This window comes from Chaetodon auriga, chromosome 10 (assembly GCF_051107435.1).
Source record: "Chaetodon auriga isolate fChaAug3 chromosome 10, fChaAug3.hap1, whole genome shotgun sequence".
NCBI lineage: Eukaryota > Metazoa > Chordata > Actinopteri > Chaetodontiformes > Chaetodontidae > Chaetodon > Chaetodon auriga.
This window is the reverse complement of record NC_135083.1, coordinates 17,077,141-17,099,343: the sequence shown is the minus strand read 5'-3', so window position 1 is coordinate 17,099,343 and position 22,203 is coordinate 17,077,141. Positions and strand designations below refer to the sequence as shown.

General features: G+C 40.3%; 1 protein-coding gene across 1 annotated transcript in view; it reads left to right on the top strand.

The window, feature by feature from the left end:
• The window catches only part of casz1 (castor zinc finger 1), a 166,772-nt gene that overhangs the window by 23,274 nt on the left and 121,295 nt on the right, over positions 1 to 22,203 (top strand). Inside the window, exon 3 of the mRNA XM_076740825.1 lies at positions 8,046 to 8,129. The gene's annotated coding sequence lies outside the window, so the exon portion shown is untranslated. The remainder of the gene's footprint in view (positions 1 to 8,045; positions 8,130 to 22,203) is intronic.

Here is a 22,203-nt window from a genome sequence, read left to right as displayed (position 1 = left end):
TAAGTAATCTCATGTCATTTAGCTGTTCTATGCAAAGTTAATGTAATCCTCTAATGTTTAGTGTAACACATCAATCATGCAAAAATCTATTGTTGCATTAGCCTTGAAAGAACAATAATAATAAAAATGCTATAATGGTTTTAGCTTCCTTTCCATAAATCATACTTGGAGGCTGTGGAGGGGGGCATCTTTGCCACTTCAGCTCATCCGAGCAGCTGAAGGGATGCTGAATACTGATATGATATTGAACAATAACCAGAGCCGCAGTTGGTCACTTTCAGCCTGAAGTGGTTTGAAATACTGCGTGACACAATCAGTCGCTGCTTCGAACAGAAGTTGACCCAACACCTTCTGTGATGACATAAAGCAGTTTTCTGTTCGATAGCCACTCAACAAGGCACTGTAAATCAGCAGTAAATGCATAAAAACAGAGCATGGTGGAAGATTTACTGTAACACTGCAAATCCTTTTAAACAAATATTAAAATAAGACCCAAATCAGCCGGAATGTCATTTAACGGGTCATATTCACTTGAGTTTTGAGCTGGGCTGGGATAGCCGACAGGCTGTCAGAATTTCCATCAATATTAACATTTGATTAATAACACAGCTCACACTCTCAGGATGGGTTATGTTCTTAGTGTATACATATGTCTGTGATGTATGAACACAATGCAAATAGAATCAACAAATGCTTGGAGCACAATGTTCTATCCAATGGTTAAACAGCACATTAGGATACATATATGAATGTAAAAGTACAACAGTTAAGCTAATCTCCTGCTCAATAATGTATCATTATACAAACAGACATGTAGCCAAACACATATGTATAGCGAGAATTGCTTTCAGATTTGATAAGTGGAAATCCATTTCTACCGTGTGGTTTCAACCTGGGACCTTTACAAGTGCTTGTCAGAGTAGTGCTCAGAGTATTGCCTGAAGAGGCTTTTCGATTTCACAGAGAATACACTCTTCCCAGGAAGTGGGTGGAGAAGATAATTCTCCAAAAGAGGAAGAAGAAAAAAACCCAGAGAATTAATAAACCTTTTTAGTCGGCATAATCATTCATTTTGAACTTAAACTGAACGGAGCAACAAAACAAATCATTTTTGGGGAAAGAATACATGTATTTTAATGCCCTCAAGCAAAACTAATTAAAGACGACACCTCATTTACATAAATAAGCATTATAATTTGCATGCATGCACAAGGGAATAGAGTCAGAAAAGAAAGCAATGTTTTGCAGTCTGCTAATTTCATTTTATTCAGGATTTAAGCTTAATAGAGATTCATTTTGGAGGGGAAAGGAAAATAATCAAAGGGGAAATTTGAACTATCTCCAAAGATGCAGCAGCCCTCAATTGAAAGGGCTCTTTCCAAGTCACCAGATGACTCCTAATCTGGAGTGGCACTTCCTGGCGCAGCTCCAACACCAACTCCTTGAAAGGTAAAAAAAATTTTAGAGCCCAATTTATTAGTATGCAGTTCTGGCATCGGGTAGAGAATTAATGGCGGTGACTGATAATGACTGTAATCGTGGCACAAATGGGGTGTTGAAATAGCAAACAACGGGCACAAGGCATGTAATGGGGATTTTATTAATTACCCGAGGTCTCTAGCATGAGCAGTCTTCAGGATTTACTGTGGCCATGCCAGCCTGTCGAGGAGGGGTCGGCCAGTCTAATCTGACAATGAAAGGGTCACGACAGAGACTGCAGTGTGGGCAAAAGGGAGCGACGTGACATGCTACTGCATTTGCTTTGAAACTACTTTATAATATTATCAGAGTTACTACTATTGAGACGATGAGAGGGGTTGTATTCATTTCAGTTATTTGTCAGGGTTCGGATCCTGTCGAACATCAGAGTCCTTGAAGACAGTAGTTTTCAGTGAATGGCGACAAAGAAGTGGACTATAGCAAAAAGAGGCAAATTTACTCATTAAGCAAATGTTTAGTCACATACGAATAATGGTCAAAGACCAGAAACTATTCAGACAAATTGCCCTCTTTCTTCACAGTATTTTCATGAAGTTACAAGGAGAGGAATTCACCTACAATGAACTAAGCTCCCTCTATCTCTTTGTTGGCTATTAGAAAAAGAAATCAACATATGGTAGCACTGTCAGGTAGGATAGCCCATTCACACATCAACTCATCAACAAGAGAGGATTGATTAAAAGTCCTTTTTATTACTCACTGCATCCTTAATGGACGCTAGACTTTCAAAATGGAAGAAACAATTAGAGTTTTACTGCTTTGTGGGCACTACTGATTTATATAAATCACTGCACGGGTGTAAATTTTCCAATAAAAGACTGAACCACTCCTAGCATACATAATCAACATGTCCCCACTTGGTACTCACTCTAGACTCGCACAATCTCTTTAGACCAGTAGGACTCACTCAACAGTCACACCAACTCAAGCACACCCAATCTGTTGATAGGGTGAAATTTCTAAACTGTTTTTATAAGGTTTATCACTGTTAATCATGCCAATGTTTTTGGCCAAAAAGACAAACAAGGCAAACAGATATGGCTGTGACTACTTATACTTCAGTGCTGTATGAAGGTGAAATTGGAGTGTGGTCCCATTCGTTTCGAGCAGTATGAACCCTTGAGAGATTTCCCATGAGTCTGGTTTGTCCAAGCGTGTGAGAACACTGTTGTTACATTTGGATATGAAAAGCTATTGAGATCTATTTGAGAAGGAGGTCATCTGGAGTCATTGTGATGGCAAATGGAATGACTGCTATCATATGATTTTGATGATAAGGATGTTTATTAAGGCAAACAGCCAAATCTGATCCTGGTAAAGTGAATGTAGTTGTCCCGGCTGATGCAGTCACTGTGATACCCACGACTGAAACATGGAACAGGTGGAGCCATGCTGTGCAAGGCACAATATAAAAATGACACTCCCTGTTATATAGTCAACAACGCAAGTTTAAAACAGCATTTTAAAATTGGCTGGGTAAGCAGATACAATTAAAGTGATACTCCACCCAGCATCTATCTTTGGAGTATCAAATAACCACCCTCTGCCGGCTTGAAAGGTTGCTGTTAAAATGTTTGAAGTTTTTATCCTCACTGAGAAAGCGCTGGTGGTCAGCTTGTATTCATATCAGTTTCAATAGATTCTCATGGGGAAAAGAAGAAAAAAGGTATGAAAACATCTTTAAAACTGAGTGTCAGGGTGACTGTATGGCCGTCTTTGAATCAGAAAAATTGTAGGCTGCGTAGCCAGAGTGTTTTTTCACCTTAATAACATGTTGGTATTGGAATCCATTGTAATCCACGTGGATTCAGGCTTTCCTTCTTCACAAATAAGTTTTGTAACCTGTGTGAAAAGTGGTATGTCCTAATATCTACTAATATACTACTCATTTAGATACTAAACATAAAAACAGATGCTGCAAAAAATTAAATGAAATTGGTGTGTGAGAAATACTGTCTTTCTCATAGATATTTTTACACTGACAATATACTTTAGCTGCACTGAACTGCATTGTGGTGGGTGGAAGATTGCAACTGCTCTTCAATCAGCTACATATTAAAGAGAAGCTCAACCGATTTTTATCAGTCTGTCACTACTGCATACTACTGCATATGTGAAAAAAGTCTTGCAAAACTTCATAGCTTCAGACAGAGCTGTGCAAAATAGGATAAGCTGGCGTTAAAATTCGAAAACAGTGGCGTGAGAAGCCAAAAATCAACAGGCGACACCACAGTCTGCCCACTGAGGTTCAAACAAACTAACATGTAGATCTAACCAAGTAACAATTTGTCCTGATTTGTACTAAATGCCCTGAGAGTAAAGAGAGAAAAGGCTTGCCTAGATTCTTCTTCTCCTCTGTCATCTCACACAGACGCGCTCGCACACACACACACACACACACACACACACACACACACACACACACACACACACACACACCCTGAAACCAGGCAGCTGGATTTTATTTCAGAGAGTAAAACCAACAGTGGTTGGAGGACTTTGAAATCATTGATAAAAACATGAATGAGATTTGGAGTGATTACGTGAGCGGCGTGGCATAGGCACAGGATGTTTCTGTGTCCAAAATGTAATTACCCTGAAAACTCATGCTAACTTCCATTTAGATCAAGTGATCTTGAAAGACACATACACACATACATACACACAGAACATTAATACTAATGTAATTCTTAATACTAACAATACAACATCACCTTTTGGTGAGTAAAACCTATTTTTCTGTCAGCAACAGACTCAGAAAAAAAAATCCTACATAAAAAACAAGGCGGGCCAGCTGCACATTGCATTTATAGAGTGTAATGACGAACTTGGATACCTTTTTGTTCAAGTCACATTGCGTGACAAAGGTGTGTGTATATTGTACAGTATATTTATCTCATACTCATGCCCAAGGGCAACTGTCGGTAACATAACCTCAGAAAATCTCACCATTCAGGTTCAGATTTTCTCTTTTTGTCATGCGCTCGTTTACGGGGTGAGCGGTCTTGTATTGCTCTCAAAACCTGAAGTTTGTTCATTTGTTTCTTCAGTAGATTCAAACTCAGTTTTCATCAATTGTTTTTCTCCCTAAGCTGACTGTGGAGGCCGTGTATCAAAGGCAAACACTTCCCTCCTCCTCCCCTTAAGCTTATAACGTTTGATTTGCACTTAATGATAGAAAACTTTCAGTAAAAGCTTTGTGTTAAAGCAAAGGTTCCTTCACATGGGCGCAACATTCACAGGCACTGAATAGTTAACACATTTCAGCTCCTGTGATTGCTGTTTTATCACCAAAATCAAAATATGCAGTTTTCAGAACCTTCCCTCATTCACATGTTCTGACAAGGCTTTCACAAGTGCTTGGCTCTAAATTGTGTTTATAGTATTACTGCGTACTTTGGTGTACCTTAAAACATTGTTTTTGACATTGTGGAAAAATGTCACCTTGTAAAAACAACAGTTTGATTTACAGGGAAATATAAAACACTTCACTATGCTGATTTGCAAACAAAAAAGTTTTTTTTTTTTATGTGTTTTTCCTTCCACTTTACTTACTTTTACAGTTTGTAAATGTTAATGGTGTGTATGAATTTAATTTCAGTATGATGTCTATTTATGTTTAGAGCTGAATTAGATTCTTTATGGAATATTGCCATACTGTTTGGGTGTCATGTTTGCTCTGTAGCATTGCCTACTCATTTGTGCTTTCCTGTCCCAGAAAGAATCATCACTGTAATGGAAAATACCAGTTTGAGGCAAATACCAGAAAGTACATACCCCATTTACTTGTGAAATACCCATCTTCCTGAAGCTTTTGTTTTTTACCTCAAGTGCCTTTTCCATGGGTGTGTACATTTTTTCAACCTGTGAAGTCATGTGTAAAAAATGTATTGAAAAACAGTCATGCCATAACGTATCAAAACCTGTTTTTGTGTAATGATCTAGATATTTTTTAAAAATATCAGCCCAATCGTACACATCTTACGCAAACACGCATCGAATGTTTCTCTCTGGTTTGTTTTTTCTGCTCCTCTCCTTGTCCTCTGTCTGGGTTGAGAGGGAGAGACTTTGAAACTAAAGTTGGCAGCATTCCTTGGCACTGACACACACACACACACACAGAAGTATCACCTTATTGCTCACTTTTTAAACACATGAAAAACACAAAGAGCTGAACCAGATGTTCAGGTTCTGATCTGAGAACAGATTGCGTGTAAAGCAAGAAAAGTATAACCATCTGATTTATTATTTGAATAAATGTCAACATCTTTTTTGTTAAAATAAATGTTTTGTTTTTTTTTTTTGCTGCTGTGTTTCTGCACTGTACAGTCAAACACTGGATATTGAATGTTGACTATCTTTAAGTTGAGAGTGGGTGGAGGCTTTGTGGCTATCAGTAATCACAGTAACCGCCCAACTCTTCTGTTTATTACAGATTTCCAAACTTTGTTGTGCCTTCTGGTAACATAAAATCCCCCCTCCTAGCAGAGATTCTTTTCCTGCAATTATCTTCCCAACAATGTTTATACAGAAAAAAAACAATCTAAAAAGCTTGTTTAAGAGCACACAGAATTAGTATTGTGTTATTATGAATCAGCAATAGGCCAGAAAACATTTGTGTCCCAAATATTAATGGAACTGACTGTGAACAAGCTCCATGATAGTGGGGAGTAGCAGTCCCGTGCTGAGGAGGAGATCCCTCTGTGTTCCAGAGGTGTCTCAGACAGGCGTGTTGCCTCACCTGGTCCTGTGTTTACCTCAGATGGTAGGATTAGGAAGCAGCCATGTGGAAGATATGATTCTAATCCATCGTGCATTTACTTGGCACTCAGGCACGGCCCTCTGCAACACTTCCGCTCGTCTAAAGGTAGAGCAACGCCCTTAAGGAATAGCAAAATATCATCTGCACTTTGAGACTCAGAGTGTCACACAGCAATATTTTGACAGCCATGTGGGGTGCAGTTTCCCTTGTGGGCGAGGGTGCAGGTGGGCTGGTTGGGGATCAGTGAGAAAGAGTGTTTATAGTCTTTCTCGAGCAGGTATCAATCAGATGCACAGGATAGATCAGTACATCATATATTGTCCAAAGCAGGAAACAACTGCAGATTTGTGCCCGGCCTCTGCCAAAATACTCTCGTACTGCTTTTTCCATTTTGCAACTTATGGAATATTAAACTCTTTTCTGACCTGCACTAGCACACCAGCTTGCTCTCAAGCCCTGGCATGTTGTAAAAAACCCTTGTCTTTCTAATGAAAAGCTCATCAGTTCATATTTTTGTGAGCTGAAACGTGTTGCCCTTTCGATTGAACGAGACCCATATCTTGTCTCGATTTCTGCTACTCGCAGGCGTGTTATTTTGGAGCGTTGGTGCGTCCCACCACTTTGTGAAGTGAACAAGTGGAATAAATTAAGCTTCCACATTTCCAGTTTTTCTCTGCCTGACAGTGTCTCTGTCTCTTTGATCTTAGACAATTAGAAGTTCTGTCAGTGAAGTTTCAGATAAACATGATATTTTTGTTGAAAAGGTAATTCGTAAAAACTTTCTAATAAAGCAGTGAAGTGTTTCGTACAACTGCTCGTTTGTGAAAAATTAATTTTTGTTAATTATAAACTACCAAGCACTGAATAATAAAGGCAATACGTAGCAAGCCCAACTTCTACTGTGTAACTTTGTTTGATAACAGATTAAGTTTCACACAGGGCAAGAGCCATCATCAAATCCATAGATAATTGTGCACATACCTGACATTATCATTATTCTTTCACCATTTAGGAGACTGTGCTACTGTCAGAGTTTACAGCATTAACTTGTGTGTTTTTGGTCAGAGGACTCGCCCTTGATGTATCTACATCACCACCTCTATCACAAACGGAAGAAAGCAAAACTCTTATTTATCCAATGTGCTGATAATTAAGCTGTTCTCATTAGTGACATAATTGGAAATGTAATTAGCAATAGTAATAGTTAGTGCATTTAATACCTTTTCTCTTTAGTTATCAGGCTCATTCAAACTGGTAATTAGCAGTCATAAGAATTTCATGCTTTTGTCCTAATTTATTTTGGTCACCAATTATTTCTTTTGTATTTTACGTCAATAAATCATTACCACATTCATTTAGGTTTCACAGTAAACATACAAACAGTGTGCTTGTCTACTTTTAGAGTCGAAAAACCACTAAGAATAACACCAAAGCACTGTCTGCATTGTTTCAGCTTTTCTTTAAGTTCATCAACAGGAACAATTGAATTTAGGGGAGATGTCCATTTGCTGGATCTTCATAGAACAAACCTCTCGTTCTTCTTCTGCTTTAACCAGCTGCCGCCAGAAAATGTTAGCTGCTCCCTCGGTCACACCTGGCTGAAAAACAGTGTCAGGATTCTATGTGCTCCCCAGTCAGACTTTAACCTTTTTACATCAATCTGTTTGCACCCAAGAGGTTGCTTTTAAACAGAGAAAAATCCTCACAAGATCAAGTGCTTTAAATCTCTCATTTCAAACAAGCTGCATGTGATGGCAAACAGCTATTTTATGTTTATCTACAGAAATCAGATGGCAGTAGAGTGAGCATCGGCCAGAGGCGATAACTCCAGCAGACTGAGCTTCAGCGCAGGTTGTTCAACAAGAAGGTGAGCCTTAAACTTATAATCCTGTCTCTTTGCACACGGTTTACCAATATTTTCTCTAAGTTTGTACTCAATAGCTAAGGGAAGTGATGGGTAAATATAAATATATGTATTTCAAGTGTAAATTGGGGCTGGATTGTTTCACCATCAGAGAGAGATCTAAATGATTTGTAACTCAGTCATATGTAAAAGCCTTTCACACCGTTGTCATTAATTTTCGCTTTCCTTCAGTGGAAACAAATTATTGGATCATTGACTTTGCTCTCACAAAACACAAAATGCGGCTTGTAATGTGCAGTATTTGTGTCTCTGCTCCATGTTGAAGTTACACCTCTGTTTCGAGGAACAACTTAATTGTCTCAAACATGCACACAAGCAGCATGCACGAGTCATGATACCCCAAGGCCTAGATTAATTAAGCTATGAAAACCCACGAGCAGAGAGCATTCGACAGGTGCCTGTTTGCCTTGGTATGGGACTTGTTTTTGGCAGTGGTGCAGTGGCTCATTATAAATCTATAATTAAGTTACAGTTTTATTTGCTTTTTTAACATACTGTCATAGGGGATCAACGTGGCTTAAACTCTGATTCTTTTAAGTGCACTCTTGGCTATATTACTATTGTATCCTGTCTTCTTCCCCAGGAATTATACTTTGACAAATGTATGAATAAGAGCCTGAGTGATGCCGTGTGTGTCTTTGTCTGGCTGTTATCCTGTGCCTCCTACAGGTGTTCTTGTTTTCAACTTGATGTTGAGGCGCATCTTGTAATTCTTAAAATCTCTTGATTTGCTGTTAATCCAAAACAAGCTGATTTGCAATCCCCCCCCACCCCCTCACACACCCTCTGTATCTCAGCACAAAAACAAACATCGCGCCCTCCTGCTGGCTGAAGGGATGGTCCTCAGAACCCCTACAGTTCAGCTCATCCCGTGTTGGGGAGTGTTGGCAGCGCTAAGTGAATGCAATGAAGCGGCTCTCTCAGGGCAACGTCTGTTATTTTGAGTCACCTGCCAGCAGAGAGGGAGGGTGAGATGCGCAGCAGGGGCCTGAAGGAGAGATGAGCAGGGCTGTGGGAGAGAATCCCCCTGCTTGCAGGGTGGTCAGACTGAATGAGAGTCACCACCACGGTGGAAATGTTTGCCAAGAGCTTCCTCAAGCTAACAATGTGGCCTGTGGAGGGGCAGACTGGGAAGGAAATTGAGGTTAACAACATTGTTACATATTAAACAGGGCTCATCTGTGCACATAGTATGTGGAATCCTTGAGTTATTTTCCAGTGAAATCAGTAAAAATTGTATCAAGTCAACAATTTTGTGGCTCATTCTGGATAGGCTCTTTTAAGGAATCAAGGATTATAAAGACATGAAAGTTGTAGTGAGGTGATATTTGCTGTTGAAAGGTCCGGTACAGACAATGATTAGTTTTTACTTCTGAAAACATGTTTGATTCTTGTACAATTATACGACAACTATCACAACTAATTACTGTTTGTAGAATAAAAGAACAAACTGCATTTCTTAAAACTCACTAAATTTCAGAGTAGATCCAAACAAATGCTCATATTTCAAGTACTGTTACCGCTGAGTGGACACTGTAAAGGTTTTTATTAAAAACAAACAAACACTGTAGAATCAGACATTAAGTCTGAATTCATCACTATGTCCAAAAGCTCTGTTCAAGTGAAGTGACTAGTCAGCATGTGTGAATGAGTGTCTTCACAGGTGCCAACTGCACGTTACAGTACAGGTCTTAGGACTGTTTTCCACAGCCCAAGCCTTACTAGTGAATCTCACTGCTTTCTCTTACTCTTTCCCCCACTGTGCTTTGCCCAGGGGAGAGACGCCTTCTACGTGTTGTAATAAGGGTAGCTGATATAATGAAGGTCATTGTAATCAGAGCTAATGTGCCAAGGAGTCAAGACACTGTAGCTTTATTTGCCAGCAAGGCCCGGCATTTGGTACCCATGGGGATCAGGATGATAGTGTTATCTTTGCTAACCTGACTCTAATACAGGCCTTGCTCTGCTGTTTGTGTCAGTGTCGAAGCTGAACTTTTCCCAGTGATCCTTTCCATGTGTGGATAGGCATGGATTGGGCTCCACTCCGCTCCATCCTGGTTAAATCCCATCCCAAGGTGTTTGGCTTCTCTCTGTTCACATAGTGTATTTAAAGAGCCTCGCTCCTACTCTCTGACTGTCTGACTTGGAAAACAGACTGGACTCACATGGGCTGCATTTGAATGTACTTGACATAAAAAACATTACATTGGTGTCTGCTGAGGACTGGCTCATAAGAGATGACCTCTAAATCTAATCCTGTCCCTCAGGATATGCAAATGTCCTCCGCTCAAATTTGATTTGTTTTTGTCAGTTCAGGACACAGCAGTTTGTTTACAACTGTTATCCAACACGGTCTAAAAATCCAATGGTGCACATATGTATGTGGCTCTGCTTGATAAGATGTTTTACAACCTTGCTTGATATTAGCTAATCATTCTATGGGGTAAGATGCAACAAGGGTTAGCTATCAAACTCAAACAGATCTGATGAGATGACCTAGCTAGAGGAGTGAATACTTTAATGTAATTACTGCAGCTAGTTATTGTTGAGGTTTTTTGTAAAATTGGTTGATTGAATAATTTAACATGTGAGGATATGAACAGGGGATTATTGTCAAAACTTGAACTGTCAGTTCTCTATCATTGTTTTTCATCCATGAGGTTTTTACGTCATAGGTCTGATGGCCCATATGTGACTGTATATCAAGTCCATAAAAAGAGAAACATAACCATCCCTAGTGGGGATCCTGGGGAGAAGTTGAAGGTTGCTTAACGTTTCTCTTATTTTTTATGCTAACTTTTTTTTAATGCCGCTTTCTGTAAGGAACATCAAAGGCCTTTTTTTCCTATTCATCCGAGCCACCTCCAGTAAAAAAAAGGCTGCTCGTATCTAACCCCGTGCAAGTCCCCTGGTCCCATCATTCAAACTTCCAAGCCTCTCTTTGTGGCTTCCTAGAGGACCACGGTGAAATGATCTCTTTTGTTTCGCATCATTAGTTCCATCTGTTGTGCGAGCAAGCCTGTCTGTTCCGGAGCATGGCAACGTGATGGTCGCCAGGGGCGATTGGAGACGCTACCGTCCCGGTGGCTTGTGGCTCGACCTCCGCCACCACCATTGCCTCGTCCGTGATCCCCATGACACTCTCACAGTCGCTTGACTGTTTTTACTTATTTATTCATACATCTGGGGAAAATAGAGACACACGTGTGCTTCATATGCATGAAATACAGTTCATTTAGTTGCTTCTTGAAGGAAGGAATTTAGCTCTGTGATGTTATTTTTAAACTTGTACAGCATCACTGATACTAATGAAGAGCAGTTTATGTTTACAAATGTGTGATAGTGAAACAGTATAGACTTAGTAAACCATTTTTGGTCTCTGTGAAGTGATTGTATGCAATTAAATAAAAATCACCATACTCAGATTCACATTCACATTGTATGTCCACTGTGTTGAAAACAGGCTTTAATAGGTCAGATTTGTTTGCTTATTTTCTTGCAGCCGGGAGTAAATGATGCACCAAACAGATGTAGCATTTTCTCTCAACAAGGATATATTTTATTCATGATTTACATGAATGATAAAGTCTTAGCGCTGATGGGCATACACAATTTTACATCTGTCTTCCTCAGAATAATTAATCGCATACCAGAACACTTGGGACTCAGTGGGGAATTTTTTTCTCTCACTTTACTTGATCTAATTACTTCTTTTAAGAGCAAAGCATTCTCTACAGAAGACTGGGATGATAAACATAGCAGCTAAGGAAATATCTGCGAAGAAAATCAAGGAAAGATACACGGAAATCTTGTTCCTGTCAAGACCTCTTTTTTTTAGCCCTGTCAGGGGGAAAGCATGCAATCCCCACCATACCTAAGACAGGGAAATATGGCCTTACGTTCTAATTAGAATCCGTAATTCCCAAATGAATATTTCCATAATGTCTCCCCAGTGAATTGCTCTGGCCTTATCACCATAGTGTGAATGTACAGCACAAGGGCATCTGTGTGCATGTCAATGTGGAGATCACCAGATCATTTTCATTGAAGACTGAGCCATCAAAGGTCATAGCCATCCAAATGACCTAACCTTGCAATGTAACACCTGGGTGTAAAAGTGGACTCATCCTATCTACTGGGATGGGTGTAATGTACCTCTAATGTATAAAGTGCGGAAATAAAATAAGAGTTATAGGTTGGTGGAGGAGGTTCGGTGTGGGCTAGAGAATACTGTAACTCTATAGGATGAAATAGCTGTGTTGGTATCACCCGAGGTGACAGGCTATTGCCAAAGTGCTGTATTTGTTGGAACCATTATGAAATAAAGTCTGTGAAAAAGGCCAATATTCAGTTTGAATTGATTCCTGGAAAACTCCAGAAGTGAATATGCTTTCATTTTGATAGTATTACTATGGACAAAATGTGTTGTGTCAGTTTCACCTCGCCATTACTTTGCTCCATTAAGGCAAAACCGAGTGATTTTATTTTTGCCCAGTCTATTTTCTGTGATAAAATGAAAATCGGAGAGCTTTATTAAGTCTGAGTGACACCTAAAGCTGAGAGCCAACAGGAAAATAAGTCATGTGGGATCTAGTTTCAGTTCATTTTTGCTCAATTCCCATCTCCTGATCAAATACTGCACTTTCCAGTAGGGGCCTAATGGGAGTGTCAAGTTCACAAAGGCCCTCTCTCTTCCTCTGAGTCCATTACCTGATAACAGCACTGGTTTTGCCACTTATTTGCACAGTGCAGTTAAACTATACTTGTGCTGTGCACATTTGTAGGAGGCTGTAATCGAAGCTATATTGAGGCCATTTTATTAATTTCTACAAATCTTCCCTGCATATGTGTCCAAGTTGCTGTGGGCACTAACCCATCTCATTTTCTTTCCTGTGCTCTGACTATTTGAACTGTTCTTTTTAGGGAAGCTTTTGAATGCTGCTCCTCTTTAAGCCAAACAAACATGACCACTGATGTCTTGGGTTCAGGGCCTTTCAAACAACCTTTCAATAAAACAAGCTCAGCTGTGAGACATACAGGATCTCTCATGCTGGGCAGCCCCGCTGAAAATACCCTCCCTCCTGTTTCAAAGCCATCAGCTTTTGGTTCCCCCAGGAGAGCCAGCATTATCCTGCAGGGTTTATTTAAACTTGTTGGGAAGGTCTTGCCTTTTTTTTCATACAGTAGGTTACGTGACATTTAGGAGAAATTCACTGCATCTGAAGCAGATTTTATTTGGCTTATCAATCCAGAAGACTATAGGTGCCGATTTCCCGTGGCAGGGACGTGGTGGCAGGTTTTTGATATGGCCCACGTGGTGCTGGGTGGGCCACACCTGCAGCTCATCTGCCCGTGGCATAAGCACAGGATGATGGATGCTGAGGTGCCTGGGAGGCCTGCTGTGTTTGCCAGACTTTTAGCACTTTCCGCCTGACAGTAACCTGAAAGGTGAGAGGAAGAGCAAGAGGAGGAAGGAAGGAGAAAGACATGAGGAGAGATGAGGATGGCATCCTTTACAGCTTCATACTGAGGTTCCTGACTTGTTTTTATTGACCTTTTCTCTTTTCTTTCCCTTATCTATCTACAGTATAAGATATGCCACTTAAATAAATGTCATTTGACAATCTCTGGTTTCAGTGTCACACGTTGACATGTGGTATTTTGATGGAATTCAAGTCCTTCATGTGGATAATGTAATATTGCATCACCTTACTGTATATAGAGCTACATTTGACTGAAAATAGGCACTTGCTGTCATATCCTTTTTTTAAATCACTCCTCCTTAACTGCCTCTTAAATTGTCCAACTGGTCAGTCTCAGTATGTTACTTTTTTGTACCATCTTGGGAGGACAACTATGCTTTGGCTAAGACATTATTGGACCATTAAACTGCTGCCCCTCCCACTCTCAAGCACTTTCAGTTCTGTATAAATGCATCGAAATTACTTCCAGAGGGGGGGGGTGGTGCAAAAAGACCACTGGAAAGGCTACTTATTCTCTTAATGATGTCTTGTCCTTTTAAAAGTCGTCATCTTCATTCACAAATGGATGAGTACGGCAGAGGAGCACCCCAGGGACTGAGGTCATCCCAACCTTCTTGTACCAGCACAGGAAGTTACTTTCTATGAAATGAGGCAGGACAGTTCGCATTAAAAGTTGAATTTGTTGACAGGGGGTGGGGGGTGTGTACTGCCAGATACCACATAGTAATTATTGTGGGGTTGGATTAGTTGACAGGTATTTGTGATTAGTTTGCTGCCCACTAATAGCTGTGGCAGCAGAAACACCGTAAACATAATATTTGTGTTTTTGAGTAAGTGCGTTAACATGTCAAAGCTGAATCCTTAACTGACAGAAGCCAGAGATCTTCTTTATGAATGGCTATTTGATTGTTTTCATATATTAAAACTTGGCACTGTTAGCTTCACCAACTTGTTATAAATACAGTGTCTCTGAATTTAAGCATGCATTGTGAAAGAAGTTAGAACGAAATTTTTCTCATGGGAGTGTACAAAATGATAATCCATCCATTGGCAAGCTGGGTCATTAAACTATCAACACCCATCTATTATGGTTTGTGTCATGGTCACATGAATGAATTGTTGCAGAACTGAGATTTTGGACAAATTGTGGAATTTATTTGTTGGGACAGAGGGAGTTACTCAGTTGTGAAAAAGCCCATTGGAAGCACAAAAACCTGAGTACATTCTTGTGTGATTTTAAATGAAAACACTTTATTTTGTGTATTTTTTTCTTCAAGCTAAGAAAGTTTGTTTTCGCTGCTTCTGTCTCTCGCTCCTCTTGTGATTCGGTGAATTAGAAGTTTCTTTCAATCAACCAGAGTTGGTGATGATCGTTGGAATGGTGTGAGGATGAACCAAAGGGGTTTTGGTGAGCTTTGTTTTGTGTCTGTCGTGTTTGAAAGAAGTGTGCTTTACAATGATAAAACGACTCTTTCTGTAAATGGAGTCTGGTGGCTTGGGCGAGAGTGAAATAGTGGCTGTTTCTGGTTAAACAAAAAGGATCTAAGAAAAGAAAGGTCTGTCTGTCGGGATCCTGTCTATGATGTTGTCAGTCACTGACAACAATCTGAGCCTGTCGGTGGCAAAAACAAGCACTTTTAGTGGACGCACATTGACAGTGTGCAAACGCTGTTTTGCGGCTGCCAACTGCAGCACTTTCGCTCGATACTGGACCACTTTCAAAAATAGTTTTCTCCATTAGTTTCTTGGACACAAAAACATGGGAAAATAGAGTCCATAATCAGATAATATTTAACTGGAATTCCGTTTGTTGGTCTGGGCCACTAAAATCTTCAACATTTTTAAGCACTTGTAGATCCAACCATCACTAAAGGTATGCCATGCAAAAGAGCCAGTAAAATCAAATGTCACTAAAGTGTATTGATTGATTCATATGCATTGGTTGCAACATGCACGAAAACATTCCGCCTTAAAAATTGCTGGTAGCTGCTGGTAGCCTTTGAGTTGCACTGTGAAGTTTTTTTCTTCCCCAGTTTATAGCTAACGTTAACTAGTAAAGATTAAAAAGCAGCAGAGAAACGTTCGAAAACCAGCCTGTTGAACTCAGCCAGCTTGTGCTGCATCCACAGTGCCTGCAGGAAATGGAAGCTTATTAGCTACTAAAATAAAAGGTCAACATTTGAAAGTATTTCAACAAATGTCTTTTTTTTTTCCATTTATTTATTACATTTTTTTTTTTTTTTTTGACACAAAGTTTAATTTACAACATTTAGCTCACAACACAGTTTTCTTTTTGGAAGAGAGAGTCACATTATACTGTTTTGAGTTCTCTGTAACATAAGAAAAAATGTAAAAAAGCATAAGGGGATTTCCAGGACTCTAAGGTTAACTTAATATGCTTGAAAGGATCATGTGAGTTTTGGAAGTTTTGGCACTGTATACCACTGTGTATATATGATAAATAATTTTTTTCCCCCCAATCCCAGCACCTTTGGGCTGCCTACATGCACACATCACACGGGTGAGGTGTAGTCAGTGATATACATGACATGCGTCTCTAAGGACCCTCTGATTTGTATAATATCCTTCAGACAAGGTCATAGCAGTGCCAACGTCTTTGAAGACAGAGGAAAGAGAACATGTTCCCCCTTCATTGTGCCTGTGGAATAGAACAAACGTGAGATCACAGTGTCGAGGGGCTTCCACTCTTCAGAGTTGATATGAATCAGACATGAAACGATTTAGATAAAGTGATAGTTATCTTGATTCACGGCGCCGTCCGTTGAATAGACAGAGTAACGCGTAGGGAAGCTGAATAGCTGTGTTTTAGTGTGAAATCCTGGGGAAACGTATCCATCTGGTGTATGAATAATTTAGATGGCTCAAGTTGGTTCCTGTTGCTGTTGTGTTTGCGCTCAGCTTTCTCTCTCAGCTCAGTACCCCCACCCTCCCTCCTTGACATCACTCCTGAGGCTTGTTTGTGATGCTTAAAGGGAAGTTGGGCCACATGAGGAATTGTGGGGAGGAGAAACTCACTTTCCCTCTCTGCTATGCGTTCTGTCTCCCTTCTTCTGTGTTTCCTACACATGCACAACCTTCAGATAAACAGTTAAACACACGCACATACTCCTTCACACACATACACACAGGCAGACACTGTATATGTAGAGAAACTGTAGATGTGCTCCGTCCTAAACATACAGTACACCTTGCAAACCTTTGAAGTTTGAAAGGCTTGGATTTCAATAATTAACCTTTGATCATTAGTGTGCACTGAGCATTGTGTTAATAAGTCTGGGTGTGACCGATAATAGATTTTTACGTCGCACTTATAAATGCATTATGCAGCACTTGGTGACAGTTCTTCTCATATCAGTGTGGGGAGTTTAAAATGGATTCAAAGTGCTGAATTGCCTAACTGCCCCCCACCCATCAAACACACAAACTGAGACATGTACACACACTCGTACAATAGTCCCACTTATACCAAATTTAGAGCTCACTATTCCAGTTGCACACATGTACACACACAGCTATATATCAAATGTGCATTCGTGACTGCAGCAAAACACATGTTCTGACCAAAGCAGAGGTGTTTGCAGACACATAACACAAAACACGTAAATCCACCAAGATGCCAGGCCAGCTTTACTTGCCCTGCATTGATTAATTTATTGTAAAAATGCAAACATGCTCAGGTTGAGTTGTGTCCTCTGGTGTAATCCAGTCCCTGTCTTTAAAGGAACCAGTCAGGATGGGGGAGTGGGGAGGTGGCATTGAGGAATAGGAGGAGGGAAAGATGGAGAGAGAGAGAAAGAGAGAGGGAGGGAGGAGGAGGGGGATGTGACAGGCCCTTGGAATCTCAACCTCTCTCTCCTGGCGCCCGCACTAATCAACCCCTGTAATTTATGCAGAAAATATGATTTATATTTAATTTCACTACACTTGCATTGTTAATTTGAGATGTAATTAACGCGTCGCCACGGCAACTAATTTCTCAATGCCGTAAATTATCACCGCCTTTTCATCAAAATTCAGTTACTTTGGCTCCTGTGTGCAGTGTTGTGATGCAATTAGGTTACCAGGGCAACCCCAAAGTGTTAATTTTCTTTTGTTATATTGCAGTGAGGCAGAAGTTTTTATACCACGAGTCATATTCACTTTTTTGGTGAACAAAGAACTTTCATTTTTATTTTCCTCTTTCTTGGAAAAAAATGGGGACATGGGTGTTAAGCGGTGCCTGCAGAACATGCTGCTCGTGAACACGAGTGTACGACGCTGCATGCTGCTTGTGGTGCTGCCGTGTGCTGATTGATTGCTGAGAATCCTCTGCTATTGCAAGTAGAGGTGTTTCAATGTTGTCCTTTGGGAAAGGGCATATTTGTCAAAGGGAATCTATATAAATGAGAAATGTGTGCATTGTTGGAATTTAAGAGAGCTTGGTCTTACTCCTTCCCACAGCCCCCCTTTCCTCTCTCTCACTTTCTGTCTCATACATACAAACACGCTCACACACACACACACACACACACACACACACACACACACACACACACACACACACACACACACACCATGGCACGTTTTCAGTACTTGCACTCCTTTTATTCCCCCAACAGTGACTGTGAAATGACTCAATATTTTAATCAACTGTATCTAATTTGCACTCTAGCAGAAGATAGGGCCACATGTGTGCTGTTGTTGCCCTGGCTGGCACTGAGTATGCCCACCGGACGCCTCTGAGCCGCCCTGGATTGCCACGCTTGCCGGTCTCTGTGGCCCACTCGGCGCGTCCGTCTCCAATCCATCCCTCCTTAGCTAGTCTTCAGTGGAAATATCAGGTCATTGGCTGCTAAGCTCTGGTTAACTGCAAAGGTAATTAAATTTGTAAGCAGGCTTTTTGAATCTTTTTAGCCTCATCGGTAATACCGGCAGGGATTATGGCGTTTTTGAACACAGCTCTATTTTGACGCCCTGGCAGAAAGGGGCCAAGTCCCAGTGACCAGACAGGGTTCACAACAGCCAAAGCACCAACTGACTGACAGATCCAGAGCCGTGACGTCTTCTTTACTGTTGTTACAAAGAGCAGCCCTTGCAGCCAGATGCACAGTACACCTCTACATTAACGTGTGTGTGTTTGTGTGCCTGTAATTGTTTTCTCTAAAATAGTGCAAACAAGTTTATTTATACACCCTCACAATCAGTGGCCCAACATGTAGTAAATCCACTCATTTTCATTGTGTCTTTTTGATTTTCAGTGGTGCTACCATGGCACCGATTTGCCCCATTTGTGGTACATAAGAGAGGGAGGCTACTGCAAGGTGGGGGATTTCTTTTTCATATCACGATATTATCCCCGCTGACTTTAAACAACAGTTTGATGTTATTTGCAAAGACAGCATAATATAAGTGGATTGAGCGTGTGCTCTCTGTAGAGGGGGACCGTGGGGAGAGCCTCAGTGGAGGCACTCTTTAAGCCTGTTTCTCGCTATGTAAAAATGTATTTGATTAAAAAAAAACATCTTTCTGGTATCATTTTGCTTGTTTTCCAGCATTACCTAGTAAATGCAAAGGGAGCGATATTGGTTCCTGTGTAGATTACATGGCAGCTATTTGATTTTAACTGCAGCCTCCAGTGCTTTGATCCCTCCCTGTCTGATCTTTTAACTATAGATTAACTCCGCCTCAGTGTTTCAAACAAGCTTGCACTTGCCTTTTTCATCACACCTATGGCACACACCGGGTATTGTGTAGAAACTCCCAAAATGTATAATGTATTTCATCATCTTCAAAACAGTAATGTGTAACATGTTCTGGATTATGTAGAGACTGCGTTGTGGATAAGTACTGTATGATTTAACATAAAGTTTGTTAAGTAACAAAGCCATTTGTCCACTGATGTCAAACTTAGTCTAAATATCAGAAGTCACTGAACTGCGGCTGAACTGCCTCACCAAAAGCAGTATAATAGGACATCTAACCTGTCTGGTATGTCTGGCAAGTCGTGCTTGATTAGAACAACATAATCAAAATATTCTTGCTATTGTCCTGGTGGATGCAAAATACAAGTGTGAGGAAAGGTCATCAAGGAAGTTTTTATGTAACTTGCTCTGTAAAAATACTAAGTTGATTAGACTTGTTTATTTATTCAGGTCCAAAAGAGTGTTTGCTTTTGTCACATTTATTCCCATTTTGCCAGCACAAGGGGCCCTGGAAGACGAGTTACCAAGGAACACAAAATTTTAATTAGTGTATTTTAATCATTCAGGCTTTTCAAGCTAATCCACAGACTCCTGAGAATTCCCAAGATGCAGCTCTGTGCTGCTTTACCATTTATTGTTGAGTCTATTATAATTACTGTTAGCAGGTGGGGGCAGGGAGACGTTTATTATGTTTTTCCATCTTTATTATAATTACTAGAAAAAATGAAAGGATGCTGTTTCATTAAGTTTAGAGATGATGCCATTTTCCCCCTGTTTTTCCCCTCAATCTCCTTCCTGCCTTTGTTCCATAATGCTATTGTACTGGCTTTCATTCCAAGGCTTTCATACATTGCACAGCTTTATGAGAAAAAAAACAACAAAAAGAAACAGATCTCTTATTAAGAACAGAAGGGGTTGAAAGATGGTCTTAAAGAACTTAATTTCTGAGAGTTTTCTTTTCTTTTTTTTTTTCTCAAATCCAAGTTGTGCTCTGAGAATGAAGTTGACGCATCCTCTGAAACACAAATGTTTAATAGAGTTGGACTGGGATCAGAACAGAAATGCAAAAAGTAGAATATGTCTGCGTCTCTTTCACACTCGTCAGTAATGACAGATAAGAGGACTGCAGTAAATCTTTAAGCCCCATGCTTTTGGTGCTCTGCAGGGATTTTAGCATCTTCCAGAAATATTTTATGTCTGTCTGTTTGTTTAAATACTATTTTGCCACTCCCTCTTCCTCTTGAATCCCAAATGTGTGGCTCTTGTGTATCTAAAACAATCAGGCTGCTGGAGTTTTGAACCAAATAAACGGGTGTTTTCTCTGTTGGATTTCTTTTTGTATCCCTAGTTGTGATACTTCTAGGAAGTTACAGTATATGGACAACCAACTTTTAACACGGTTGTCTCGCTTTTTAGGAGAAGAGAGGCTGCGTTTCGGACTGAATGTGTCTTTGTGTAAGAGAGAAAAAGATGCCAGCACTCTCTCTGGATGCCATATGGGTTGACTAGTTGATCCGAGCTTGTAGCGTGGTTATGTTGGAGTCAACTACAGCGCATAAAACTTAGTGCTTGCCATCATTTCAATGTCTGTCAAGGGCACCATTTTGGCAATGGATCTCATCAATTTTGTTAAGTGAGCAGATCTGAAGCTGTCACTTGGCTGGAAAGCAACATGCTAACGAACTTTATTTAGAATGATGTCATTAGTCTTCCAGTTCTGTGAATGGATGTTGTGCTGTAAGCCTTTGTTCATAAACACCTGAAGGCTAAAAGAGAATTTGCATTCTGCTGTTGATGGGCACAACCACACATGACGATCACTTAAAACACGTCTTTGGAAAGACAAAGTTAAAAAATTGTTTTAGTTTTGTATTTAGCAGCAGCGATGTGTTGTTGCCACGGGAGCTAAAATGGTCAAGTCATGACAAGAGAGGCTTTTACTCTGAAGAAGCAAACAAACAGATTCACTCTCGAGATAAGCACCAGATTTTACTTTGTAAAGGACTGGGGGACTGTGCTTGCATGTGCAGCGTTATATTTTAAGGTTCAGTGGCTGTATATGATCTGATGGTTTAAAGACAAGGATTCACACCTGTTGCACCTGCCTTAGAGGAACAAAATAAGATTTTGTTGACTTCTCAGCATTTCATGAAATAAAGAGTTCATGTTTTTCTGGGAAATGGGCACACACATGCTGTAGTCACTGCATGCCCCATTACTAGTAATTGCGACATTCATCATAAGATCCCTTTTTTCCTTTAAGCATTTTCCTTTCATCAGAAAAAAGTTTCAGACTGCCCATTGTTACACACAGCAACATTCCTTCTGCGCTGTTGTCAGCAACAAGATCCAACAAAAATAGTCCAGTGAAACTTGTTTGCAGCATTCAGTTGATAGATTAGTTCACAGATACTGAGCTTGATGCTTTTCCAGTAGCAGATGTTTTTATTGTGTATGCAAGCAGTATGTCCACTAGTGGCTAGCCACTAGCCAGTTGTACATTTAAGGTGCTGGCTGGCAGGGAGTCACTAGCCAGAAAGTAGCACTGTCTGCCTCAGCTTGAGTCTCTGCCTGCGGATCATGGACATCCCCTTGACTCTGACTCTGTGAATTAATGCATACTGTCCACAAGTGTCTGCATCGTGTAAAGTTGTCTGAAATGTGGTTCAGATCAGTAGTGATGCTCCAATGTGACGACAAGACATTCCTGGCCAAGAAACGTATCTGAGCCAAAAATCTTCAGTAGTTTGTCTTGAACCTGGCAAGCATTGTGGGTGAATGTAGACCTGCTAACCTTTAACTAATATGTTTCAAATCAAAGTGTCCCTTTTG